General features: G+C 47.2%; 1 pseudogene; it reads left to right on the top strand.

Annotated features, from left to right (window-relative positions):
- The window catches only part of LOC105727382 (small ribosomal subunit protein uS2-like), a 108894-nt pseudogene that overhangs the window by 83538 nt on the left and 2356 nt on the right, over positions 1-23000 (top strand).

Below are 23000 nucleotides of genomic sequence, written 5' to 3'. Positions count from 1 at the left end.
TGAACACTAGCCCTGCCCCCCGCCCAGGTCCAACGAGAGCTCTTCCATCATGACTTCCCTGGGAAGACTCTTTCCTTTATGGTAGCCAACACGTTTCTAGTCTGTAACCATAAAGCAAAGTCATATTTTCTTCAATATTTGAAGTGCAGTGGCCCTAAGCCATCAGTCGCCCATATTAGGAGGGAGTTCGGTAATTTCCCAGCAGACCCTTTCCACGTTCTTTTTGTTTGTTTGTTTTGCCCTTGCGGTAAATACATATAACATAAAATTTACCATTTGACCCATTTTTAAGTATACAGTTCACTGCTGCTAAGCATAGCCACATTGCTGTCACCACCATCTATTTTTAGAATTCTTTTCATCTTGCAAAACTAGAACTTTATAGCCACAGAACAACTCCCCATATCTCCCTCCACCCAGCCCCGGCAACCACCTTTCTACTTTCTGTGTCTATGAATTTGACGACTCTGGGTGCTCATATAAATAGAATCATACAGTATTCGTTGTCTTTTGCTTATTTCACTTAGCATAATGTCCTCAAGCTTCATCCACATTGTAGCATGTGTTAGGATTTCCTTCGTTCTTAAGGCTGAATAATATTCCATTGTATGTATATTTCATATTTTGTTTATTCATTCATCTGTCAACGGACATTTGAGTTGCTTCTACCCTTTGACTAGTGAGAATAATGCTGCTATGAACATTGGTGTATTCATATATCTGTTCAAATTCCTGATTTATTTCTTTTGGGTGCATATCCAGAAATGGGAATGTCGGATCATATAATTCCATGTGTAATTTTTTGAGGAACCACTAACGGAGTTCCACCATTTTAATTTCCACCAACATTGCACGAGGGTTCCAATTTCTCCACGTCCTCACTAACACTTGTTATTTTTTTTTTAATAGTAGCCATCCTAATGGACAGTAGTGCTATCTCATTGTGGTTTCGATTCACATTTCCTTGAGGATTAGTGACATTGGGCATCTTTTTATGTGGTTGTTGGCCATTCATATATCTTCATTGCAGAAATATCTATTTAAGTGCTTTGCTCATTATTTGGACCAGGTTGATTGTTCGTTTGTTGTTGAATGGTAGGAGTTACTTGTATAGTCTGGCTACTAACCCCTTATCAGATGATTTGCAAATATTTTCTTCCATTCTACAGTTTTCTGACCCCTCACATTCTTAAGGATCACTACCTCCAAATTGTTTATACTGATTGGTAAATCTTACCTGTCTTCAAAACCACCCTTTTCTAAATGGTGTCATCCTGGATTCCGCTCCCTAACTCACATCTCTTCCCAGGACAACTGATAATGAGAATGTCGATTTCTTCAGCTCTTACTCCCACCCACCACAGCTTCAACTGACAATCACAAAATAATTGAAGCTGATATGCTTCCCAAAGTCTAATTCAGGTTTATGTATTCAAGGGAAAGTTATTATACACATAGTCTTGAAATTGTAACTGCGTGTCAGACATTAGGCTAGGAGAGTGAACCTTTTATCAGTGATTTGAAAAGTGCTGAAATCTTCACTGACTTTTGCAAGAAAGTGACCATTAAGAGTTTTCCAGAACAAGAAAAAGAAAACAGTTTATGGCTGGCCATGGTGGCTCACGCCTGTAATCCCAACACTTTGGGAGGCAGAGGTGGGCGGAACACCTGAGGTCAGGAGTTTGAGACCAGCCTGGCCAACATGGCAAAACTTCATCTCTACTAAAAATACAAAAATTAGCCAGGTGTGGTGGCGCACACCTGTAGTCCCCACTACTCAGGAGGCTAAGGCAGGAGAATCACTTGAGCCCTGGAGGCGGAGGTTGCCGTGAGCTGAGATTGCGCCATTGCACTCCAGAAACAATTTACGACTTTGGACATAAACAGGTTGTTGCAGTCACATTTATTTTTTAGTAAGTCCACAACCTACAAAAGTTAAAACATGAATGCCAACTGCAGAGTAAGTCACTGTTGAAAGGCATTATTGGGTTCCTATGCTCACAGTGAAATATCTTGGGGATTATGATAGAGAAATGTTTAATAAATTTAAGGAGGGAGAAAATATTGTTAACCAGAAACCCATGCTATATTTCATAGTAATTTTCCTCTAAATATGAATTGTTGATGAATAATTGGGTATAATTTACACATTATTTATGTCTAACTTCTCTCTTTAGACCCATTGCAGCATTTATGAATCTTAGCAGGTTTTCAAACCATACATTTTTTCATTAAATATGATTATTCTCTTTAGAGTTTCTCTAAGTGCAGTATAGATACAACCTGTGATGCACAAGATGATTTTAGATGGTGCACAACGAATATTTTGTTTTAATTTAATGATATTTGACTCTCTGGTTGCATTTATGTTTGGGCTATTTTTTATTTATGCTAAGTGATACTGGTTTTTTGTTTACCATAATGATATAAACTTTCTTTTTAAAGTAAATCTATCTAACAAAAAAAAGTACATTGGTTTAAAGAAAAACTAAGGCAAAAATAGTACGGGTGGGCCAGGCATGATAGCTCAGGCCTGTAATCCTATCACTTTGGGAGGTCAAGGTAGGTGGGTCACCTGAGGTCAGGAGTTCAAGACCAGCCCGGCCAACATGGTGAAACCCCGTCTCTACTAAAAATACAAAAATTAGCCAGGTGTGGTGGCCCATGCCTGTAGTCCCAGCTGCTTGGGAGGCTAAGTCAGAAGAATCACTTGAACTCAGGAGGCGGAGGTTGCAGTGGACCAAGATTGCACCATTGCACTCCGGCCTGGACAACAACAGCAAAACGCCATCTCAAAAAACAAAAAACAAAAAACGAATAGTGCAGGTATTTGTGGAGGCAAAAGTAGCGACATCTTGGAAGCTAATCCACCATGTTGGCTTCTGATTAACCCCCGTTCTGAGAAGGTCTCTAAAATTTCCAGTTTATTTATTATTCCTTGTATAAGAGCAGGTACTTACCATAAATCCTGCCCTTAAGTCAGAACCTTGATGTTATCTTACTTCAATATCCTACATATTCCTTCTGAAGCACCCCTCCTCTGTGGCATAAGAAGCCCTGGGTCTGGGGAGTAATGGCGTGGGGATCCACCCTCTTGTTTCTTTTAGCAGAAACTACACCAACATGGCTTCTGTTTGTAGGTCCTTATGAAATGCTTCTTTCTAAGAAATGAAATCTGTCACCCTCTTTCCTCAGCCTCTCAGCTTCTTCAGACTCTGAGGCAGGTTTGCATAGTCCTGCTCACTGCAAAGCAGTACTGTACAATGACTTGGACTTGGTAAATGGATATGATAAAGACAGATGTAGACAACTAAAATTTGCAAAAATACTTCTCATAAATAAAAGAAAAAATTTATGGGACCTAATAGACAACTTCATATTAAAATTAGATGGTATTGTTCTCCTCTGTTATTCTTTTAAAATAATTCCCTATCATTTCCAGGCTTTTAGCATGGCAGGCTCTAATACATATTTGCTGGATAATTGAGTGAATAATCAATCAATAGAAAAAAACTAACCATAATACCCACATTATTATTACAGATTAATTCAGTTCATAGGGACAGTACAAAACCTTCTACGATACATCATTGAATATTTCTTATATGCCAGGCTCTTGGTCAAATGCTTTTAATATATCCTATCATTAAATTTCCACAACTTTATGTAGTATTTACTCTCTCCTTGTTACATAAAAGTAAGACAAAGAGAGATTAAGTCACCTGCCTAGGTGTATTAAGTAATGGTCTAAACACGTGTGGCTTATTTATTTAACAAGAGGCCTGAAGGATGTGGCAGGGATCATTCAGTGGCTCATCAAGTTCAGGCATGTCTACAACTGAGATTCTTCTGATTTGCCTCTTGGTCTCAAGATGGCTGCACAACTCCACACACCACATCCTCACATAAGTGCCTGAGGTAAGGAGGCTATGGGACTTGACGCCAGTCAGCTCTCCTCTCCAGAACACCTCACCAGAAAACAGTGTCTTTCCTACAAGGCCCTGACACATTTCCCCTGACATCTCACTCACCAGAGCTGCATCATGTGGCAACTCCTAGCTGCAAGGGAAGCCAGGGGAGCAAGCGTCTAGCACAAGGGTGTGACGTGATTGGCTTAGACCAGGTACTTTTCATCTCTGAGGCTGGTGAAAGACCAACCCCTTTGAAGGGTGCCTCACCCTTCATAATAAGAATGGAAAGAGGGCATTACATTCAGGAAAGCATGAAGAGAGAGGTTCCCAGACTATACAGTAGTCAAAAGTCAAAAGACTGGGAAAACAGAGGCTTGGGAATTGCTAGGGCAGGGTTTCCCAGCCATGGCACTGTTGACATTTGGAGCAGGATCATTCTGGGCTTTACTGGAGGCTGTCCTATACACTGTAGGATTTTGAGCGCATCCCTGGCCTCCACCCACTAGCTGTCAGGAGCACCTCTCTCCAGTTGTGACCGCAAAAAATATCTCCAGAAAAATGTCCTGGGGGACAAGATCACCCCCAGTTGAGGACAACTGGCCTCGGGTGATGCTGTGGGATGCCCACCCTCAGAGAACATCCTGTATCCTGAATGTGGAACAGGAGCCAGGGTTTTCCTGGTGCTTTGGAGTTGCTGGGACCCTGGCATACCCCTGGCAGTTGTGGAGGAAGATAGAGAGCCTTGTTTTTGGCTGAGATTGAACTGGACACCATTGCGAAGTGAAAGAAAGGGACGAAGTGTGCTCCTTCTTTTTTCTGGCATGGCCAACTGATGTGGTTTGCCTGTGTCCCCACCCAAATCTCACCTTGAATTGTAATAACCCCCATGTGTCAAGGGCGGGGCCAGGTGGAGATCATTGAATAATGGGGGTTGTTTGCCCCATTCTGTTCTCATGGTTGTAAATAAGTCTCACGAGATCTGATGGTTTCATAAACGAGAGTTCCCCTGCACAAGCTGTCTTGCCCACCGCCATGTGAGAAGTCCCTTTGCTCTTCCTTCCGCCATGTGAGGCCTCCCCAGCCATGTGAAACTGTAAGTTCATTAAACCTCTTCCCTTTATAAATTACCCAGTCTCAGGTATGTCTTTATTAGCAGCATGAGAATGGACTAATACACTAACTTATACAGACTAAGATTTATACCTGCTACAGAGACCCCTGAGAAGTCAAGGTGAGATGAACACTCAATGAGCCAATTAGGGGGACACCAAAATATGCTACTCAATGGCTTGATGCTTCCCAGCCAGGCTCATTACAGTCTCTGACAACCACAGATGTCCCATGAGCAAGGCTGGTCACATCAGCGCATGGTTACTCTGCCTGCCTGTCAGGTTGGCCCAAGCAGCTCTGCTCACTTGGATTACAAGGACCAGTGTCCAGGACCCAAGTTATGAATCTCGGTTCAAGCAGTATGACTGGACACAGAACTGCGTGAAGACAAGTCTGGGCTGGGCCCACCACATTGCAGCATGACATTTACAATAATGTAATTAATTAATGTTGCATGTGTGTATTGGATGAGGGGCGTGGATTGAGTTCCTCCTTTTTGTCAATGGTTTGAGAAGCATTAAAATCTTGAGCTGAATTTTGCAGGAAACTACAGCAGTAAGAGTTTCCAGAACAAGAAGGAGGCCAGGCGTAGTGGTTCATGCCTGTATGCCCAGCACTTTGGGAAGCTGAGGTGAGAGGCTCACTTGAGCCCAGGAGTTAGAGACCAGCCTGGGCAACATGGCAAAACCCTGTCTCTACAAAAATTAGCCAGGTATGGTAGTGCACACCTGTAATCCCAGCTACCGGGGAGGCTGGGGCGGGAAAATTACTTGAGCTCAGGAGTTTAAAGCGACAGTGAGATGTGATCATGCCACTGTACTTCAGCCTGGGTGACAGAGCAAGACCCTGTCATGAACAAGAGGAAAAATAAAAAGGAGAAAACAATTCATAACTTTAGATAAAAACAGGTTGGTTCATGAGCATTTATCTTCAGGAAATCCACTACATGCAAACATTAAGTATAATCATATGTCACTTAACAAAGGGAATACATTTTGAGAAATGCATCACTTGGCAATTTTGCTGTTGTGTGAACATCATAGTGTATGTTCACAAACCTGGATGGCGTTGCCGACTACACACCTAGGCTAGATGGCATAGCTCAATGCTCCTTGGCTACAAATCTGTACAGCATGTTACTGTACTGAATACCGTAGGCAATTGTAGCACAATGGTATTTGTGTATATAAACACGAAGTACAGTAAAAACATCCTATGAAAGATTTTTAGAATAGTTAATCTGGGCTGAGTGCGGTGGCTCACACCTGTAATCCCAGCACTTTGGGAGGCCGAGGTGGGCAGATCACAAGGTCAGGAGTTGGAGACCAGTTTGGCCAAACTGACAAAACCCTGTCTCTACTAAAAACACAAAAATTAGTCAGGCGTGGTGGTGTGCACCTGTAATCCCAGCTACTCAGGAGGCTGAGGCAGGAGAATCACTTGAACCCAGGAGGCAGAGGTTGCAGTGAGCTGAGATGGTGCCACTGCACTCCAGCCTGGGCAACAGAGTGAGATTCTGTCTCAAAAAAAAAAAAAAAAAAGTTAATCTGTGTAGGACACTTAACCATGAATGGAGCTTGCAGAACTGGAAGTTGCTCTGGGTGAGTCAGTGAGTAAGTGGTGAGTGAATGTGAAAGCCCTGGACATGACGCTACTCTACTGTAGAATTTATAAATGCTGCACATTTAGGCTACTTTAAATTTATTTTTTAAATGAAGCTTTTGTGTTATGACATTAGGACAACTATGATGTCACTAGGTGATAGGAATTTTTCAGCTCTGTTATAATCTTATGGGACCACCATTGTATATGTGGTCCATCATTGACAGAAGCATGACTGTAAATAAATGCCAAAAGTGCAGTATATGACTGCTGAAGGCATTATTATTACTATTATTGCTAATCATTCATGTCTTTTTTTTTTTTTGAGATGGAGTTTTACTCTTGTTACCCAGGCTGGAGTGCAATGGCACAATCTCGGCTCACTGCAACCTCCGCCTCCCAAGTTCAGGCGATTCTCCTGCCTCAGCCTCTCAAGTAGCTGGGATTATAGGAATACGCCACCACACCCGACTAATCTTGTATTTTTAGTAGAGATGGGGTTTCACCATGTTGGTCAGGCTGGTCTCGAACTCCTAACCTCAGGTGATCCACCCGCCTCGACCTCCCAAAGTGCTGGATTACAGTGAGCCACTGTGCCTGGCCTATTATTATTTACGATGTTGTAATACTAGAAAAGAAATGAGAATCCTGTCCATGGAGCATTTCCTTGATCTCTCCTGGGCTGGTTGGGGTTCCAGGCCAGCCTGAGTCACATGTAATTATTCCAGGTGTAGCCAGTCGTGTTCTTTGTGGAGATGAGCGCAGCCCGGAAAATTTCCAGGTTCACTCTGGGGGCCTCTTAGCAGATCTTAGGGTCCCCTTTGGGTCTTCAGAGGAGTTAGGAGGAAAGTGCTCAGAGGAAGCCCAGGAGCAAGCCCAGGGCACCCAGCCAGCCCTGAGTCTACTGGAAGGCAGAGCCCAGTCCAGACCACCGGGGCCGGCTTCACGGGCATGCGGCCTGTGCCATCATACGGGTGCCGGGGCTGAGAAGGGCCCTGTGCTTGGTTGAATGCTCTGCTGTTGCCACCTTGATATTCTTAATAATTTTTGAACAAGGGGCCCCACATTTTCATTTCACACAGGGCCGTGCAAACTACAGAGCTGGTCCTGACCACCACTCACCACAGGGGAACATCCTTTGAGAGGTCAGGTCCAGTTCACCGGCCTCCAGGTGAAGGCAGGGATGTGGTCTCCAGAGTCACTAGCAGATAGCAAGGCAGGTGAGCATCTGGCTTGGGAGGCAATTTGCCTGGGTTCATTTTCTGCCTCTGCCACTCCATAGTTCCATGGCTTTAGGCCATTACCTACCCTCTGTGCCCCAGTTTTCTTCTCTTATTTTTTAGAGAGAAGGAAGGTCTCATTCTGTTGCTCAAGCTGGAGTGCAGTGGTGTGATCACAGCTCACTGCAGCCTTGAACCCCTGGGCGTAATCTCCCAGCTCAGCCTCCTGAGTAGCTGGGACTACGGGAATGTGCCACTATGCTCAGTTAATTTTTTAATTTTTTGTAGAGACAGGGTCTTGCCATGTTGCCCAGGCCGGTCTCAAACTCCTGGGCTCAAGCGATCCCCAAAGAGCCCAGGTGAGATCAGTAAATGCTCCATGGGCCAGATGAGTAGCTGGGGTTACAGGCATAAGCACCCGGCCCCGGTGAATGATTTTAAGCAGGCAGATGACATGGTCTGACTCAGGCTTTCAGAAGATCCCTTCCAGCTGCAGGGAGGAAAGTGACTTGTAAGAGACAAGAGTGACAGCAGGGAGCCCAGGTGAAGGGCTGCTACCTGCCTCCAGGCAGGACACGATGGTGCCTGAATCAGGGAGAGAGCAGCGGCGAGGTGAGAAGTCAGATTCAGGATTTATTCTGAAGGGAGGCCCAATGACTGGATGGAATGGGGTGGAGGGAGCAGGAGAATTGAAGGATGAGTCCTAGAATTTTAGGCTGAAAATATTAGGGTGAGAAAGAGGTGAGGAAGGTGGGGCAAGTGTGGTCTGAGGAGGCAGTGGCACTGTGACATCTGCATGGAGTTCTCGAATAGGTGGTTAGTACAGAGTGTACCAACTCTATGCACAGTTAGTACGAAGGAGAATTGATGTCATAGGTGTAAATTTATGATTCACCCAAATATAGATGGTGTTTCTAAGACTTGGGACTGAATATGATTAGGTACAGGCTCTATGTGGACAGGGGAGAGGAGAGGGCCAAGGACTGAGCCCTGGTGTACTCCAACATTCAGAAGTCAGAGGAAGAGGAGGGGCCAGTAATGGCGGCTGAGGAGTGGGCAGGGAGGTGGGCAGGAAGCCAGGAGCATCTGCCATCCCCGGAATCAAGCAGCATGTGCTCCAGTGACATGCTTGTCTCAAATGCTGCTGAGAGTCTGAATACATGGATGAGTGAGAATGGGCCAGTGGATTTAGTAAGATGGAGATTGCAATGATTGTTTTGAGCAGATTTGGGATGTGGTTCAAAAGGCAGCTGTGAAGGAACCGGGAACACAGATGTGTGCAACTCAAGAGATGGGGCAGTCAGGAGAAGCACAAAACCAGCATGGTGGTTAGAGGGGAAAGGGACGCTGGCAGAGGTTTTCCTGTCAGTGTTAAAGGGGAAATACACAATACAGGACGTGGAGAAGAGACAAATGCAGGAATAAAACCCTCAAGGACACGGGAGGAAGTCCAGTGGGGCATTTCATGCAAGTTGGACTTAAGTGGAGTGGGCAGGAAACGTGGGGTCTGTGGTGTAGACGCAGATCTGTTGGGGACAGGCAGGGAGTTCTCTTCTGACTGCTCCTGTTTTCTCAGTGAAATAAGGAGCAAGTCATCAGCTGAGAGGAAGGAGGGACAGAGCGTGTTGAAGATCGACCAAAGGGGAGAAATGCAAGATAGCAATCCCTGAGTGGAAGGAAAACTGGGGGAAGGAGGAAGTGGGGAGGGACTGTCGGCAACGCTGAGGGTCCACTTGGATTGTGTGGGCCCAAATTTAAAAAGAGACCCGTCAGCATGGTTGTGTGTTCTCCAGACACGGTTCAGCTCAGGCACGGCTATGAACAGCTGGATTTCATCAAAGTTTGGGTTTTGCTGGAAAAACTCAGAAGAGGGAGAAGGGGACAGAAGAGCTGGTCCATGCAGGGTCACAGCTGTGAATATGGAACTAGTGTGTAAGATGGGCCCGCCTGGCACAGGCATCTCTGCCCTAGGGTTGAAACATCAGAAGCTGAGCTTACTTATTTCAAAGACTCACGAAAGCAGAAGGACTTGATGTCACTTCTCCCTGGCTGGGACTAGTTCATCAGACCCGGCCTGTGTGCTGAACAGAGTCTCCCAAAGAGCTAGATTTCAATGCCTGTGAATGTGACCTTATTTGGAAACCAGGTCTTTGCAGATTTAACTAAGGTCAGAGAAGGATGAAGGGGAGCCCTAAGTCTAGTATCTTTGTGAGAGCAAGGAGAGGGAGATTTGGACACAGAGATACAGACGCAGAGGGGAGGCCATGTGAAGAAGGACGCGGAGATGGGAGCAGTGCTGACCCAAGCCTAGGAGCCCCGGGAGCCCCCAGGAGCTGGAAAACTCGAGGCAGGATTCTCTGCTAGAGACCTGGCCCTGCTGAGCCCTCACTTTTGGACTCCTGGCCTCCAGGGCCGTGAGTGAATATTTATCTACTGTTTTACACGACCCAATTTGTGGTGCTTTTTTTACCGAAGCCACAGGAAACTAATACAGCCTTCTAACAAGATTATCTGTTACTCAATAAATCCAACAAGCCTAGGAATTGAAAGGATTTTTTCCTGCATGGCATCTGTCCTGAGGCCAAAGGAAAAATCATTCTCGTCATATCTCTGGATATGTTACTTAATGTTTAATATGCTCTGAGCACATTACTTAATACTTGGTGCATTAACTTTCTTTATTTTTACCTTTATTTTTATTTTTAAAGACAGAGATAGGGTCTCACTATGTTGTCCAGGCTGGTATCAAACACCTGGGCTCAAGCAGTCCTCCTGCCTCGACCTCCCAAAGTGCTGGGGATTACAGGCATGAGCCGCCATGCCTAGCATGTACGCACTTCGAAATTGTTAAATAGGAAAATTAATTAGCCACCGTGGAGTAACTCTATTACATTGTCTTTTTGAAGGTGACACAGAAAATGATCTTATTCCTTTACGTGGTTACATGAGTACTGTCCCACTGTCCTCCACCCCCTCTAGACTTTGAGCTTGGTGTGGGCAGGGACATGTTTGTCTTGTTTAATTGTATATTCCCAGGGTCTGGCATGTAGTAGACAGTCAATACATGTGTCGAATAACTAAGAACCATGATAATAAAGGCAATAATTTACACTCCAGAGTAACATTCAAAGGAAATGTTTCCCATAGCCTGCAAAATCTTCAGCCTACACCCTAGAACAGTAATTTCTAACCAGGGACAGTTTTGCTCGCCAGGGAATTTTCTTTCTTACTTTTTTTTTTTTTGAGACAAGGTCTCACTGACACCCAGGCTGGAGTGCAGTGACATGATGTCAGCTCACAGCAACTTCAACCTCCTGGGCTCAAGCGATCCTCCCACCTCAGCCTCCCCAGTAGCCGGGACTACAGGTACGCGCCACCATGCCTGGCTAATTTATTTTATTTTTTATAGATACAAGGTCTCCCTATGTTGCCTAGGCTGGTCTCAACCTCCTGACTGCAAGCAACCCTCTTGCCTTACCCTCCCAAAGTGCTGGGATTACAGGCATGAGCCACCGCACCCAGTCTTATTTTTTATTGGAGTCGTTTTTATTCGTCACTACTTGTGACGTGAGCTGTAGACATCTACTAGGTGGGGGCCAGGGATGCTGCTAAGCCCCCTGCAATGCCCAGGGCATCCCCTCAAGAGAATTATTCTGCCCCAAACGTCCAAAGTACTGAGGTTGAGGAACCCTGTCCCGAAAACACAAGGTGTTTGCATTGAAAGAAGCATCGTGTATGGCGGTACAAGTCTCATTTTACTAATGGATATGCCAAGGTAGAGAAAAAGAAAGAACTTGTCAGAAGACATGGAGCAGGGGATTGTGGGAGCTGAGAGGAAGACTCAGGCCTCCTTTGCCCAGGCTGGAGTTCTGGCCGCTGACCACGGGACCCCCAGTTTGGAAATGAGGATGATTCAAAACTGCCCGGTGGAAAGAAAGAGGGCCTCTTGCCCCGCCCCCAATAACAAACAGGATTCTTGACTTGTTATCAAAGCCAGAGAGTGACAGCAGGCAAAGGCGGCTGGCTGAGAACCGCCTCTAACCCCTGCGCTTGGTACAATGCTGTACTCCGCCTATGAATGCCAAATCACAGCAATTAGCCACGCGCTGTGCCCACCAGCCAACTTCACGCTGGGCTAGTGGCCCAGATTGCTAAAGAGACATGCCCGCTGCAGCTAAGTGCCTTGGCAACCACAGGCAGTGTTCTCTGGTCTCCGTGGAGCGGGGACCGCGGGGCTCGCGCTGCGGGGTATCGGGTACCTGCTATAGAAGCGCCTGAGCTCCCAACAAAGAAAAGAGGGCCTGCAGTTTCCCCCACACTCTTCCTACAGCTTCTCGGGAAGCACTCGGCCCTGCCCACCACCCACCGATCTGTCCTCCCTCGCCCCAAGAGAGGTGCTCCCTTTGGCTGGAGTAAGGAAGGGAGGAGGAAGGAGAACCAATCGCCACTTGAAGCATTTAATAAGCAGGAATCGAGATCTCCTCAGCAGCCCCCCAGCAGACACTGGGTGTCTTACATATGGATGGGGAGCAGAACTGCTACCCACACCTGGGATCTTAAAGGAGTTTCTGGATTTTTCCATTGAGGACCAATTTAAGTGGACGGGTTGGGCTGAAAACATCTTTCATTCCCAGGTCCTCATGGAGACCAGTAACCTATTTTGCATCTAGACTTGGAATTTCTAAATCAACAATGGAAATGGGAACTGGCAGCTGATTAAAAAAACCAATTTTGTCCAAGACTCAGCTGTTTATACAGCACTTCTACATCCTGAACCTCACCGACTCTTCACAACCATCTGGACAGGGAGGCAGAGCAGGGATTTTTAGCTTCACGGAACAGATGAGTATCTGGGCTCAGAGGGCACGGTGACTTGTCCAAAGTCATACAGCTGGAAAGCAGCAGAGCTGAAATTCAAAGTCAGGCCTTGTACATGCTCGTGGAAACGTTGGTGGTGTGAGCAAAGTCCAGCCCAGTGGGTCATCCTTGCAAGACTGTGCAAAACTCTTTAATAAATCCCTAGGCCTCCAGAGAATACCGTCTGGAGGCTTTCCCCTTCGTATCCCTTTCTCCATCCTTCTCTGTGCCCTTGGAGGCCGACTTGTGCATGACTCATCTCTTCAAGGGGCTTGGCCAATGGGGAGGCTCGGCAAGATCAGAGAGACAGAGGAGAATGGGGTTGCGTCAGCTGCCTGGGGCCCTCAACTGAAGGTCATTGGTCCTCTCAAGACAGCTCTGTCTCTCAGTCCTCTCCCCCAGATGCCTGCCCTTGGAGATCTTCTCATCCCTTCTGACTAAGGGTAGTGACCACTGATTAAAATATTCACTAGAGCAAATGACAATAAAAAGCCAAAGAGACAAAGAAAACGAGGATGGAGGATGCAGAAGTCTAGGAGCAGTGGTGGGGTTGTCAAGATTTTAAATAGGGTGACCAGGAATGGCTTTGCCACAAAGGCAACATTTGAGCAAAAACTCACAAATAAGTGAATGACAGAGCCATGCAGGTATCTTGGGGAAGAATTTTCCAGATAGAGGAAATGGCAAGTGTGAAGTCCTGATCTGAGAGGGAGCCTGGTACCTTGGAGCAGCAGTAAGGGGTAGCCCAGGGCATGGGTGGATGGAAGGCCCCCAGGGTGGACCAGACTCCCGGGAATGCAGGTGGGGCAGGAGCCAAAGGGAACAGGGTGAGATGAGGATGGCTCAGCACAGCAAATCCCTGACTAGTGAAAAAAGAACACAAAGGACGTGTTGCATAGAGAAAAGATCCATGACTCAACTCTACGCCCTTCAAGAAGTAACCATTAGGTCAGGCGCGGTGGCTCATGCCTGTAATCCCAGCCCTTTGGGAGGCCGAGGTGGGTGGATCACGAGGTCAGGAGTGCGAGACCATCCTAGCCAATGTGGTGAAAACCCATCTCTACTAAAGATACAAAAATTAGCCAGGCATGGTGGCACGCACTTGTAGTCCCAGCTACTCTGGAGGCTGAGGCAGGAAAATCACTTGAGCCGGGGAGGTGGAGGTTGCAGTGAGCTGAGATCATGCCATTGCACTCCAGCCTGGCAACAGAGCGAAACTGCTTCTCAAAAACTAAATAAATAAATAAAATAAAGAAGTAAGCATTGAGTGAGTTGAGTGTACTTCGCCAGGGGCATCATTTTCCCACATGAGCACTGAACAGCTGCCCCTGTCACTCTAACCCTCACCCACTTCACTGTTTATCACTGTCTGTCATTACATGCACACTTGTTCTCTTGTTTATTGGCTCTCTCACACACAGATACTTAACGGTGTATGAAAGCAGAGACTCTATCTGTCATGGTCAAAGTCATAGCCCCAAGATCCCAAGCCCCAAGTAGAAAGGGTGGCACATAGTAGGTGCTCAGTTAATATTTGTTTTCAGATGAATACATGAGTAGATTAACGAATGTACAAATGACTACTATTACTTATAGCTTTATATTTCTCCAAAAGATTATTTATTACAATCCACATGAAAGGAAACGCAAGAGCTACCACTGTTACCACTAAGAATAAAGCATATCTTTTAAGCAGTCAGGGCTCACCAGTCAAGAAAGCGTTTGGCACACAATAGGTGCTGAATAAATATTCACTGAACGGACTAAGGATATAACTTGACATGCTGAGGAAAGCATTAGCCTGGGAGCCCAAATTCTGCCCCCCGCCTATGTCCCAATTTCTAAATGCCACAACGAGCTGCCTTGACATGTGAGGCTTTCATTGTCGCCTCTCCCTGGCCTTCCTGTATCACTCTTTCCTGGTAAGTCAGAGAGATCCATATTGTGTACAAGAGAATTAAAATTGTTTTAGCAGAAATTAAAGGAGAAATTGATTAGGTTCTTTTATCTTTTTGTCACTTCAAAAGGCAGCTCTTAAAAACAAACAGGGAAGGCCCCAGGGGGAGCAAGGCATTAAGTTTATGTCGTATGAGGATATGAAAAGAGAACATAGAAATTGCCGGAGACCCCCATTCCCAGGGCGCTGGGGGAGACTCAGCTAGGAGGGGACCAGACTTGAAGTGAAAAAGTAATGGGATCTGAGTCAGCATCAACAGAGCCCCAGAAGCCAAGCCCTGCAGACCACCCACTGCCAATTACCCACCCCCCTGAGCTGTTCAGAGCCAGGCAAGGGCCTTCTATAGGCAGCTGCTCAGAGGATCAAGGATCACCCAGCGGGACAGTGCTCACCTAAAACCAGAACTGGGTTGAGCTCACTGAACCAAACCACTGTGGGCCAACCCTCTTGTCAACAGCCTGAGATCCTTCTAACTTCCATCTCCTGGTGTCCAGAGGGCTGCTGGTAGCATATGGGGCAGAAGCCCCAGAACCTGGACCCATCTGAGACCAGATGGCGAGTAGCCAAACCCAGGCCTGTTATGTGAAGCCTTGACCGCTGTGAGCCTCCGCATCCTCTTCTGTAAGACGACTAGAGTAACCCTTGACCATCACAAGGAAACAGCTGGCAGATGGAGAGAAGTGGGACTTTCCTCCCCCTTGAAGTGCTCTCAGCAGCATTTGTGTAGGAGACGCATGGGGGAGGGGGTGGTGAGGAAGACTAGAGCCAGCCTGGCACAAAATAGAGATGACTCCTCGGGAGCTTGCTTCCAAATAGCTGTGACGACAAGCCAGACCATCTGTTCCAGAAGTTCTCTTCTTGAGGAAGCGATGGTGGGATCAAGGCAACAAGCAGTCATTCATCCATCCACCCATCTACCCAGTCATTCATTCTACAAAGATTTATTGAGCATTTTCTATGTGCCAGGCACTAGAAATAAAACTGCAAACAAAAAAGCTTAGGGTGGGCTGGGCGCAGTGACTCATGTCTGTAATCCCAGCACTTTGGGAGGCTGAGGCGGGCAGATCACCTGAGGTCGGGAGTCAAGACGAGCCTGACCAACATGGTGAAACCTCGCCTCTACTAGAAATACAAAAGTTAGCTGGGCATGGTAGTGGGCACCTGTAATCCCAGCTACTCAAGAGCCTGAGGCAGGGAGAATTGCTTGAACCTGGGAGGCGAAGGTTGCAGTGAGCTGAGATTACTCCACTACGCTCTAGCCTGGGCGACAGAATGAGTCTCTGTCTCAAAAAAATTAGTGAAACACACAAGTATTCAAGTATTTAAAGATACTTAAAGATAAGTGTTTACCTACAGTTGTCAAAACCGCTGCAAGGAAAATGTACAGAAATCACTATTGTCAACTGCGGAAGCGTCTGAGATTTAACCTACTGGCAAGTTAGCATGTTTCATGGATGCTGGCAGAAGATGCAAGATCCTGGGTCAAAGACAAGGGACAGCTGATCACTCACAGCAATAGCAGCAGCCAGATTCTGCTGCTCGCATCACTTCCTCAAGCCCCAGTTCTCGCAGGGCAGTACAAAGCCGTGCAGAGAGCTGCGTTATGGAGAGGAACTGTGAGCTTAGGGAACCCAAAACTTCATTTGTGTCTGTAGCAAAAAACAAAAACATAAAATTACCATCTTAACCATTTCTAAGTGGACAGTTTGGTAGTCTTAAGTATTCACTTTGTTGTGTAACAGATCTCCAGAACATTCTCATCTTGCATAACAGAAACTCTCTACCCACTAAATAACTCCCCATGTTCCCCTCCCTGAACCCCTGGCAACCACTCTGATACTTCTGTGTCTGTGATTTTGAATACTCTAGGTACTCACGCAAGTGGAATCACACAGCATTTGTCTTTTTGTGTCTGGCTCATGTCACTTAGCATAATGGCCTCAATTTTCATCCATGTGGTAGTGTGTGCCAGAATTTCCTTTCTTTTTAAGGCTGAATTATATTAAGAAACCCAAATCTTTTATAACAGATAGTAAACATGCCTGCTCTTTGCTCTGAAAAAAGACACCACCTCTATCTTTCAAGGCTGTACACTATGTGAACATTCTCTAAAATGTAATCTGGAAAAAAGGCAGTCAGGACCTTTGCTTGCAAGACATGCAGAAACACAAGACACCCGTGGGGGATTATCTCCCAACAACTATCAATCCAAAAGAGACTCATGCCTCCACCTGTCTGTTCATTCACACACATTCGTCAGTGCTGGGAACCAGCCAGCTATGAAACGCTACATATTCAGATAGCAATGGGCTCTGTCCTCAGAGTTCACAGACAGAAGACTCCAATACAAGCAGGTAGCATAACCCTGTGACTGAAAACATGTAATTTTTCTTTTTCTTTTTTTGGGGGGCTGGTGGAGGGAGACAGGGTCTTACTCTGTCACCCAGGCTGGAGTCCAGTGGCCCAATCATGGCTCACTGTGGCCTCGAACGCCCAGGCTCAAGTAATCTTCCTGCCTCAGCCTCCTGAGTAGCTGAGACCACAGATGTGCAGCACCATGCCCGGCTATTTTTTTTTATTTTTAGTAGAAACGAGGTCTCGCTATATTGCCCAGGCTGCTCTCAAACTCCTGAGCTCAAACTATTCTCCCACCTTGGGGATTGCAGGCATGAGCCACTGTGCACAGCCGACATATGATTTTCACCCATAAGAATTTATCCAAGGATAATGACTGCACTTGCCCACGTCCCCTGAGGGAAGAACACTTGAGCTGAGGCCCGAAGGAGGGAAAGGATAAACCCTGAAAAGAACTAGAGGAAGAACGTTCCAGGAAGTTGAGGCATAGGGAGGGTCCCCTGGGGCTTGGCCTTCTGAGATTCTAAAGAGGCAGCCTGATATAATGTAAAAGGGATGGGCATAGGACCCAGGAACCTGTCAGTCCTGCCTCTGTCAATCACTTGCTGTGCAACCCCCATGAGTTCCTCACCCTCTCTGAACATGGAGAACTTCTGACAAAACAACCTCTAGGTGCTGTTGCAGCTATGACGATCCAAGGGCATTTGACAGGACAGTTGCAAAGCACAGACCACGCTCTCTCAAGGTTTCAAGGCTAAAAGGACAAATGGCCAAGGGACCAAGTCCACCCAGGCAGTGTTCTGGACAAAACATGCATCTCAGGCCACAGGGGATGACAGCTGAGGTTCCGAGGCTCTGACAGCCTTGCTGCTGCAAAATGAAGATGTTCTCCCATCTCCCTTCCCGTCTGCAGCAACAAAACAGGGTGGCAAAATACCAGAGTATTCCACTCAGCTGTCGGCAGCCCTGCGACTGGCTGCAGCCTCGGAAATAAATGGTCCCGTCAGCTGCTGGGGAGGGTGAGCTCAGGATCTCAGATGAAAATGAAATAAGAGGGAATGCAGCCCAGAAGCAATGCAAAGTAACAGCAAGGGGACAAAAAATCTTCCACTGCAGCAAGGCGGACGCTAGAATGGTGCAATGGGACGCTGACCTCAGATCCGGGGATGTGAGGAATGAGCTCATCCTGGGGGGCCTGGCTGGTGGGCCCTGTGCTTCTGGGATCCAGGGGCTGTCTGAAGGGACTTGGTCCCAGGTGGCAGGACCACTGCCTCCTTGTCTTCCCCACCCCCACCCTGCCCTCCTCTCTCGAAGGCCTTGTGGTTCTGCGTGTGTCCAGATCAAACAGCCTACAGTAATAGACCTGAGGGGCTGCTTAACTTCACCCCCCTGCTAAGGAAGAAGCCTCAAGACTGACAGACTCCTAGCAGGAGGGAGACTTATTACAATCCTGAGAGATGGGACAACACGGCAATCCCTCCCTCATCTGGGGGAGGAAAGATGGCAAGGATAACAAAATCCACCATCTACCAGCACCTCAGATCCTGCTGTAAAACCCAGCTTCAGGGTCTTTCTGCGTGTACTGCCATCACGGCTTCTTGTGCTCTGGCTGTGTGACCCCGAGCAGGTCATTCACCCATGTCTTACTTCCCCCATCCCAGAAATAGGGAAAACCATGTTACCCACCATGCGGGTTTATTGTAAGAATGAAATGTAACAACCTTAGAACAGTATCAGACCCATAGCACATGCTCTCAAAAAGTTAGATTCCTTTCGGTTTTTATAATTGTATTGTTTTGTACTCACATGAAATATATCTCTACTTGCACACATAACCCACATCACATCAGCTAGGTTCAAACACCCATCTGAGTTAATTGATACTAAGTATATATAGACTGGATTCATAGTAAGCCCCCTCCTGCCTGACTCCCCCCTACCCCCAACCACCCAACAATCTTGGGTGCTCACACACTCCCTTTTCCACGCCCACCCTCCCTGTGAGCCATCTAAGCATTTCCCAGTGCGCAGTGCTCTGATGAGCTGTCTCTCTTCTTAAGAAAGAAAAGTTGAACGCAGGACTTAAAATCTCAGATGCCTACAGGGACCAGACAGGTAGACAGGTAAAGGGTTCTATGCACGAAGGAGTGGTGAGGATTATGATAAACTGGAGAACCCATGCCCCAGTTAAAGGAAAACGTTGCTACCAGCTCTAGCCAATTTTCGCCAGGTCAGAATTGGCACATCTTCTAAGTTTTCAAAGGAAGCCAGAAATGTGGATTTATATGTGAAAATCTCCTAATTTTCCATTATTGGCACATACTTCATTATTTTTAAAACATGGAAGTTCTGGGAAGATACATCAGTTTGCACCCTCTGAGTAGAGGGGAATGCGCCCTCCAGCTATTCCCAACTCTCAGGCAGTGCCCTCTCCCTGCAGGAACCAGAATCTCGTGGCTGGGCTGAGGCACCAAGGAACTCTAGACAGATCTTAATTAAGTGCCAGGGAGAGTGCCTATTAGTTGATAAAGGCTTAGGAGAAGGGTAGGGGAAGAGTCCCCTGAGGGCTAGAGCAGTGGAGGAAAGCTGAACCCAGGAGGTGGGCTTGGAAATGGGCTTTGAAGTTTGTCAGGATGAGGAAAAACTGAGAGGCAAACCACAACCCAGAGGAGGGATAGAGGGAGATGGGGTTAGAGAGAACTGGAAGCTTTAACTCGGAGCCTCGTCCCTTTGAGTGTGGATCCAAAATGTGACACTGCAGCACTCTCTTGAGGAGGATTCTATTAGGAAGGCGCTGTACACTGCTCGGGGCTGACGGCATCTGGAGACAGCACCGAGGTTGCGGGCTTCCTCCCAGGAGAAAAGCCGGTGCACAGTTCCCTGGAAGTGGCCTCATCCTCCCTGGAAGTCCTCCACCCCTGCAGGCTCCTCTCCGCGCTGGATCTGCTCATGGACAGTCTCCCGCCATGGAGGGTGAGCTCCTCCAGGGCTGCAAATATGTCATTTGCATCCCAAGTGCTTGCTCAGTGCTTGGCATATAGAAGGTCCTTAAACGATGTTTATCCAATGATCCGGGGAATGAAACCACAACGAAAAAGCAGGACACCAAAGAATAGGGTACAGAAGCACATTCCCAAAGCAGAAATTTCCTCCAGGACAGGAAAAAGGCGTGAAGGCACTGATGCTCATTGCACACAGCCGCTGAGAAGATTTTGTGCTTGCACAGAGGAACACCCCAAGTGTAGAGCCAAGAAGGAAACAGTGAGTGACACCCCATAATGGCCAGGGTCAGCAAGGCCTCAAATGGCTCCAAAGCCCCCAGGAGACAGACACAATGTACCACCGGTCAGAGTTCTAGCAGACGTCTTAGATCGTTCTGGAACTAGAGTCAGGTGTAACCCTTTCCCTGGATGGATGGTACAGCTGACGCTCAGGGTGCAGGGGGATTGTATCCAACCACACGCTAGTCTAGCAGCGCAGGCTGCACCAGAACCCAGGTCTCCTGACTCTCAGCCCAGGGCTCTTTCCAAATAACCCTGGACTATGAGCAGGGCTGGAGCTGGGACGAGGCAGGCAGGGTGCAAAATGTAAGAGGGAGCCAGGTGTGGTGGCTCACACCTGCAATCCCAGCACTTTGGAAGGCTGATGTGAGCAGATCACCTGAGGTCAGGAGTTCAAGACCAGCCTGGCCAACATGGTCAAACCCTGTCTTTACTAAAAATACAAAAATTAGCCGGATTTGGTGGCAGGGCACCTGTAATCCCAGCTACTCAGGACGCTGAAGCAGAAGAATTGCTTGAATCGGGAGGCAGAGGTTGCAGTGAGCAGAGATGGTGCCACTGCATTCCAACCTGGGCGACAGAGTGAAACTCCATCTCAAAAAAAAAAAAAGAAAAAAGTAAGGGGGTGCCCAAGAACTTGGTCATCAAGATAAATAACATCTTGAAACAATATTTTAAAAAATCAAAATGAATGCACAAAAATCCACAAGAAGCAAAATGTCACATTTTAAAAGAAAGACTTCAATAAAGTCACGTCTGGCATGCCCTCACCTACTGCAACCTAATCCCAGCCTAGTCCAGGGATCCCAAGATGACAATGGGCTGAGCCCTGCAGGAACCGGCTATATGGAAGTCTGTGGGAGGGTGACTTGGTATATTCGAGGAACAGAAAGGGGAAGTTCGTGAAGCAGAGTGACTGTGGAGAGATAGCAGGAGAATCCCCATCCCAGCCCCACCCTGACTTGACTCAAAGGCCAGTCGGCACCCCACAGACACCCAGGGGGATCCCCTGTCAGAAGAGCTAACTCTAAACCAAGAAAACCCCACCCCACCCACCACTCTCAACAAATTCCTCCCAACTGCAGCCAGATCCAAGCCTTTTCATCTCAAGGAGGAGATTAGTTTAAAAAAAAATTGGACAGCTCTGGGTAACTTTTCCTGCCCTGGAGAAACAGGCCAGAACTTTATGGCTTCCTGACAGCTGGTTATGAATGGGAAGGAAGGCATATTCTTAAACTACTGACAGTACTCCCTTATAAGGTATTTCCTCGGGGCCAGCAATGTCACATTCTCCTCCTGCCCAACAAATTAACAGCAGTTTGTATTCCAGTGACAAGCTTGGGCTTTCGAGTCCGGCAGGCCTGGGTTCAGATCTGGCTCTGCCATCTGCCACACGACCCTAGAAAACCTGCCAAGATCACCCACTCTTTCTTCCAGGTCCCTGGCGGTAACCGAGATGGCACTATGTGGGTAGAAGGGCATGCCTCAGGGATGGGCAGAAGCCCCTGCCCAGTGCCAGCACACTGCGTGGGTAAGGGATGTTGGCCAGATCTCCCAGTGTTTCAAAAGAAAAAATTGTATGTACAATCTCCCAGTTTTTAAAGGTCAGCAACTAATTTTAAATTAATTTTTAAAAATTTTAACTCAGTAGGGACAAATATAACAGGTCCTGTGTGCCAGAGCCCACCTCCTGGCCCAGGGTTGCCTATGATGTCTTCAAATCACCCAGCAACCACCTGGCACCTTCTAGGTGCCCAGCAAGCATTGACGGTTCCCATCTTCTCAGGAAGCTTCCACAGGCATCATCAACATCTCTTTCCACACAACAGCTTGGGGAAGGATGCTTTGCAAGAGGAAAATGAAGATAGGAGGAGAAGAGTGAAAAATCTGGAAGGCTCTAAGGGAGGGAGGAACTGCAAAGAGGGAATTCCTTAAAAGGACTTAAAAGTATTTTATTGGACATCGTTTAGCACAGTCAGGGATAAGATCAGGCAGTAATTTAACTTCTGGGTACAGCAAGTGAGTGTATGTTGCGGGCAAGGCAGGACTGGGCAGGGGTCATTGTTCTCACCGATGGTCTCCACACAGTGTACCGGGTCTTCTGTCTGCAGGTCACTGTGAAATCTGACTCAGGTGCACAGCGTTCTAATAAGCCCAATCCTGTCTCTAGAGGTGGCCATTAGGTCCCCTGGATCCTACATAAGGAGAAGCTGGCTTGAGTCTCTCCCAAGACCTCATGAGGGCTCGGAAGTCAGACTGAGCTGGATAGGGGTTCACACCTTCAATATCAGTGGTTCTCAAAGTGGGATCCCCAAACCTGATGCATCAGCATCAGCATCAGCAGGGAGCTCCTCAGAAGGACCCTATGCCAGACCCACTGAATCAGCTGCTCCGGGGTCGGTGCAGCCATCTGGGTTTTAAAAAGCCCTCAGGGGGATTCAGGCGCACAGTAAAGTCTGAGCACCTCTGAGCTGCAACCTCATCCTGTGATCATCAGCGAGGAGTCTGACTCTCTGAGGCAGTCACATCTGTTCCAGAAAACTGTCCTGAGTTCCCCCAGGAATTATTTAAGAAGCCCACTCTGTATGTGCCTAGCAGAGTGGAAGCTGCTGGGGTGGGGAGAGATAGCACACAGTCCTCGCCCTGATTGAGCTGGTTCCCCAGTGGGGACAGAGATAATATGCAAGTAAAAAAGATAGAAACGGGG

This window comes from Aotus nancymaae, unplaced genomic scaffold, assembly GCF_030222135.1.
Source record: "Aotus nancymaae isolate 86718 unplaced genomic scaffold, 86718_ANA_hifiasm-v0.15.2.pri h1tg000029l, whole genome shotgun sequence".
In the NCBI taxonomy this organism is placed as follows: domain Eukaryota; kingdom Metazoa; phylum Chordata; class Mammalia; order Primates; family Aotidae; genus Aotus; species Aotus nancymaae.
The sequence above is the reverse complement of the archived record's forward strand: the minus strand, read 5'-3'. Positions and strand labels throughout refer to the sequence as shown.